The sequence below is a fragment of the Vombatus ursinus genome, unplaced genomic scaffold (genome assembly GCF_900497805.2).
Source record: "Vombatus ursinus unplaced genomic scaffold, bare-nosed wombat genome assembly UNPS02014811.1, whole genome shotgun sequence".
Classification (NCBI taxonomy): Eukaryota; Metazoa; Chordata; class Mammalia; order Diprotodontia; family Vombatidae; genus Vombatus; species Vombatus ursinus.
This window is the reverse complement of record NW_020954589.1, coordinates 4,714,072-4,719,737: the sequence shown is the minus strand read 5'-3', so window position 1 is coordinate 4,719,737 and position 5,666 is coordinate 4,714,072. Positions and strand designations below refer to the sequence as shown.

At 41.7% G+C, this 5,666-nt stretch overlaps 1 pseudogene; it reads left to right on the top strand.

Annotated features, from left to right (window-relative positions):
- The first annotated feature begins 335 nt into the window (after nucleotides 1–335).
- Nucleotides 336–4,457, top strand: LOC114053537 (annotated as a pseudogene).
- The last annotated feature ends 1,209 nt before the right edge of the window (nucleotides 4,458–5,666 follow it).

Here is a 5,666-nt window from a genome sequence, read left to right as displayed (position 1 = left end):
CCAAGATACAAACTCAAAGGAGGACAATGAGGTCAAAACACCTATGGGCAAAATCGCAAAGAAAAATGGGGAGGCACCTCAAGCCCAGAAAGATCTCATGGAAGAGCTCAAAAAGGAGCTTAAAAATCATATAAGAGAAATAGAAGAAAAATTGGGAAAAGAAATGAAAGTGATACAAGAGAATTATGAAAAGAGAGTCAGTAGCTTGGAAAATTGCTTAAAAAGTAGAATTGGCAGATGCAAACACTTATGGTGGTGGGCTAGATGGGAGCTGTGGCAGGGTCGCTAGGAGAGGGCAGAGTCAGTGACCCCTCCATAGATGGGCTCCATGGGCCATGGCAGCAGCCACCAGGAGCTTCAGGCTGAAGAGTAAGTGTCTGAGCCAGCCAAAGAGGCAAGGACCTAAGGCTCTGAGCTAGTGGAGAACTACAGGGTTTATATTATCCAAGTTATGGTTGACAGCCATCAATGGCCAATCAAATATCATTATAGTGACTTCCATGATCTACATGAAAAGCTTATTGCTGAAAAGAAGATTGATAAGAACCTACTTCCTCTTAAAAAGATAACTGGAAAAAATTCCAAAAGTCTGGTAGAGAAAAGAAAAAGGTTTGGAAGTCTACCTGCAAAAGCTTCTTACAAAGTTCCCTGTTGCTACACCTAAAATGTTGTCACGCTTTTTACATTTTCATTTCCATGAAATAAATGGCATCACTGCTGCCCTAGCTGAGAAGCTCTTCCACAAAGGTGAACAGCTCTTAGTAGCTGGAGAAGTTTTTGCCATTAGGCCATTGCAATTATATGCAATCACTCAGCAGCTTCGGCAAGGAAAACCCACCTGTGCTAATGGAAATGTCTAGACTAACCTGGGTCACATTTTGGACTTAACATGTAGACTTCAGTACCTGAAGGTATCTGGCACAGGGGGACCTTTTGGGACCAGCAACATTCAGGAGCATCTCTTGCCTTTTGATTTGTCAATATTTAAGTCTCTTCATCAGACAGAGATAAGTCACTGTGATGCAAAGCATATCAAAGGGCTTATTTCATCCAAACACACCTTAGCCACCTTGAGTTTCTCAGCAACATCAATGAAAGAAATCATGGTTCCCGAAGCATCAGAATTTGATGAGTGGGAGCCAGAGGGTGCACATCTCGATTGCCCTGTAACTGCAGTTATTTCAACATGGAGAGCATTAACTACTCTAGGTATGAGTCACAATAGCATCTCACAAACTGATGATTCTGTGAAACTTATTCCAAAGATTGAGTTCTTAAATCTGAGTCACAATGGAATGATGGTAACATAAAATCTCCAGCACCTCTACAATCTCATTCATTTGTATCTGTCATACAACACACTCACATCGTTAGAAGGTGTTCATACCACACGGGGGAATATGAAGACTCTGAATTTAGCAGGGAACCTCCTGGAAAGTCTCAGTGGATTAAACAAACTATATTCTCTAGTCAATTTGGATCTCAGTAACAATAAAATTGAGCAGACTGAGGAGATAAAAAAAAACATAGGAAGCCTCCCTTGCTTAGAAGAAGTGGTATTATCCTGCAGTCTTCTGAGCATCATCCCTGATTATAGGACCAAAGTACTAGCTTAGTTTGGGAAAAGGGTCTCTGAGACCTGTTTGGATGATACCATTATTACAGAGAAGCTTGATACCGTAGAGGTGTTGAAAGCAATTCAGAAAGCAAAGGAAGCTAAGTACAAACTGAATAACTCTAATAAAAAGAAATAATACATAGAAAAGTAGCCCTAGTGAGCAAGTTCTCTCCATCTGCTAGTGTGACTGCTAATGATCATTTGTTTACCCAGAACTACTTGGAACCTTCAGGGTTTACACATAAAGGACAGGCAGCTTCTATAAAGGATTCGAGGAAAAACTCTGAGACTGAAAATCCCACATGTTTGGGCCACTCAGAGGATAAATATGCTGTGCTGCCTGACCCAGGCAACATCATCATTTTGCCATTCACTTGCATAGCCTACACAACTACCAACCAGGATTTCATCCAGCACTTTTCTGCTGTGATAAGGTAGGTAGTGCAGAGACAGCCGCTTTCCTGGACTGAAGTAGCCAGCAGAAGGGGCCCTGGGAATGACTCCAGAGACATTGATACAAAGGGTGGCTATTTTGAAATAGGACTTCCTACTGGAGAGCCAGTTCTGGAGTGGAGCACTGCCCCTGAAGGAGGCCCATCCACCAAGTACCCACACATACTCAAAGTCCTCTGGAGTTTTTCCATTCAGGTTCACAAAGGATTCAGGCAATTTGCAGCCTGTTCAGTCTGACTGACAGTGTAGTCTCTGTATCTGAGATTCCTCAAGAGGTATCCAAAAGAAATAGTCACCACATCCTTTCTGCCTTGATGCTAGTACCATGCTTTCCACATGGGGACTTTGCAGAGTTTGACTTTCTCATGCTAGAAGTGTGCTTAGTGCTAAAGGTGAGAACTGGTGGACACTGCTTGTGTCTTATTTCAGATATCTCACATCTCCAAGAATTTCATTCTTGTTTACCCAGCAGGTGTGTCCCTGCTGTTCTTTGCAGCATACACCTGTGGTAGGTAGCTCCATGCTATATTGTGGCAAGGCAAATTTGAACAAATTTATTTACCAGCTTATGGAATTTTACCACATTTCCTCAGATGACAGTGAGATAAAAGGTTGTTTTCCTGCATATCTTGCTTATGGTGATAAAAGTGACATTTCACCGACCTTGGGCCACTCTGAGGGAGGGACAGAATAGGCTCAGCATGGCCTGCAGCCTCCATTTTGTGAGTCATCTGAACCAGGGCAGTCTGCACTTCATCAATGCTGAATATTTGTAATACCTCAACACTTGAACATAGTAAGGCAGATTTCAGTGCTTTGCCAGAAAAGGGGGGATACTCCAGTGACACTAGAAAGATCTTCAAACTGAGCTGGATTCCTCTAGCCTCAGTTCTCTTGCACTCAACCTGACATTCCACTCAGCCTCAAGCTTCTTTCTCTGATGGCCATGTGCTTGAAGTGATGGTTGAATATAGATTTGTCACTACAGCATTTGTCCTACCTCATGAAAAATTCCATTTTTTGAGAATCTACAACCTCTTGAGGAATTTCCTACAGAATGTGAAGACAATAGTTATCTTTGAAGCTTCCCAAAACCACCTCTTGGACTCCAATAATCTACAAACAGTGAGCTTCTCCAAGCCTCATTTGATTCTCTCCTCCCTGTACCCAAGTGAATTTCTCATGCAGAAAATGACTGAAGACAATCACATTCCTTTTTACCTGCTGGTTTCCTCATCTCTGCAGTATGTGGCTGGATTAAGGGGAAGTGCCATTGTTGAGTTTTTCTATACCAATGCAGCTGAGGTTGAAAACAAAGAGCTAAGGTACCTTATGTAGTCATCAGTTTTATTCTGCAAAACTCCTAATGTGGAAGTCACTGCTTGTATGTTACTAACAACCAAAGCAATGTACTTTCTGCTGGATGACTCCATCTGGCACCATTGGGGGCCTTCGCTAGATTTCTGGAATCAGAGGAACTCTGATTATGACAATAGCCTTTTCATCTGTTCCAGTGGTTTGTTTTAAAGCTCAATGACCTGTAGTCAGTTAATGTAGGACTCTAACCAGTATTTTCAGGTTACTGGCTTTTCTGCAGATCACATTGTAACTTGTCTGACTTGAGACAGTTACTCTGCTCATGCCTTCATTCAACACTTTATGGCTGTCCTCTCCTTGCTGGCCCACACACCTTCCCCAGAAGCAGTCAACAAGGACTTTTCCTCTGAATTTGGAAGCAAAATTATAGGAAAAATGGACAACTATGAATAGATCCGCTCTAGCAGAGTAAAATTCATTTACCCTAATGAGGAGAAGATTGGAAATTTGGCTTTTATTGTGGCTGAGAAGATGGATGACTTGGCAGATCACTCAGCTCTGAATATACTCCTCTATGTTTTGGCATTCCAAGTGAAACCTATGGAAGGCACTTCTTCAGTCAGCCAAGACTTCACTCCAGCCTAAGACACTAATTCTGACCAGTTCAGGTTTATTCCTTTTTGATGAGGACCCTGTCAATTACCCACTACCTAAGTTTCCCAAGGAGTCACCGAAGAAAGACAAGTATTGGTTTGCTGATGGCCAGAGGATCTTGGACCTGGACCAGGTACTCATGGGCTACCAGATGTACCCTTAGGCTCTTACTTTCATGTTTGATGATGGTGTATAAAACCAAGGCTTAATGCAAAACTTGACCCTGGATCACTTTGGAGGCATTCTGGCTACTGCCCAGGGAGCTCCCAAACCCAGGGGACATGATGGGGGCAGGGCAGTGCAGTGGTACATTTTCATCCCAAGGGCTGAGAGCTGAGAAAAGCTCATCTCAATGATTACCAGACAGTATGAAACACTGTGTGGATGAAAACTGCCCCTCGAGGTCACAGGGTAATAGAGGAACCATTAGAGAGGGAATAGGATGAGAACTGGGAGAAACCAGTCCATCCTTGGCTCTTCCAGCCTTTGGCCTCCCTAGAACACTGAGCTCCCTGTAATTGCATCTTCTCAGATATTCACTGGGTGGGGGCTTGGCTCTTTTTTGTTAACTGATTTTAGATATTTTTATGCTGAATATGTAAACTTTTTATCATGCTCTGCATCCTGGGAACTTCTATGAATTAAAAGGAGTCAAAACACTATAACATAGTGCTCTCTAGGGCTATCTCTATTTCCATACTTGTTTCCTGTATATATCAGTCAACCCAAACTATTCCACTGTAAATAATGGTGAGAGAAGCACTCATGATGTCAAAAAGTGTAGTGTTGTGTGTGTGAGCTATATTTTATTGAGTGTGCTGCTAAATATTTAAGTTAATATGATTTACAGATACTTTTACATTTATCTTTTTATAAAGTGTTGAAATTGGTTTTTATTTTGCTGCTAATTACGAACCTCATAGCAAAAATAACATTAAGGTGCCCCAAGTGTGGGGATGTCACTTTGGTGGAGGGGTGGCATGCTCTCACTGCCAACAGGAACATGGATGACAAGTGGGAATCATGATCAGCTGCATGTGACACCTGGACCCTCCACTCTCCAAGCACAAGTGTACTCCTATTGCCTTCTTGCACAATATCAATAAAGTGGAATCACACACACACACACACACACACACACACACACACACACACACAGAGTAAAATTGGCCTAATGGAAAAGAAAATACAAAAGCTAATTGAGGAAAACAATACCTTAAAAGTTCCAATTGGGCAAGTAGAAGATAATGACTCTATGAGACATCATGGATCAATCAAACAAGTTGAAAAGAATGAAAAAATGGAAGAAAATTTAAATTACTTCATGGGAAAAAACATTTGACCTGGAAAATAGATCCAGGATAGACTATATCAGAATCATTGCACTAACTGAAAGCCATAATCAAAAAGAGGACCTGGACAGCATCTTTCAAGAAATTATAAAGGAAAACTGCCCTGATATCCTGGAACCAGAGGGCAAAATAGGCATCGAAAGAATCCACTGATCATCTCAGGAAAGTGATCCTAAAATAAATACCCCAAGGAATATTATAGCCAAATATCAAAACTATCAGGTCAAGGAAAAATACTACACTGGCCAGAAAGTGACCAGAAAGAAACAATT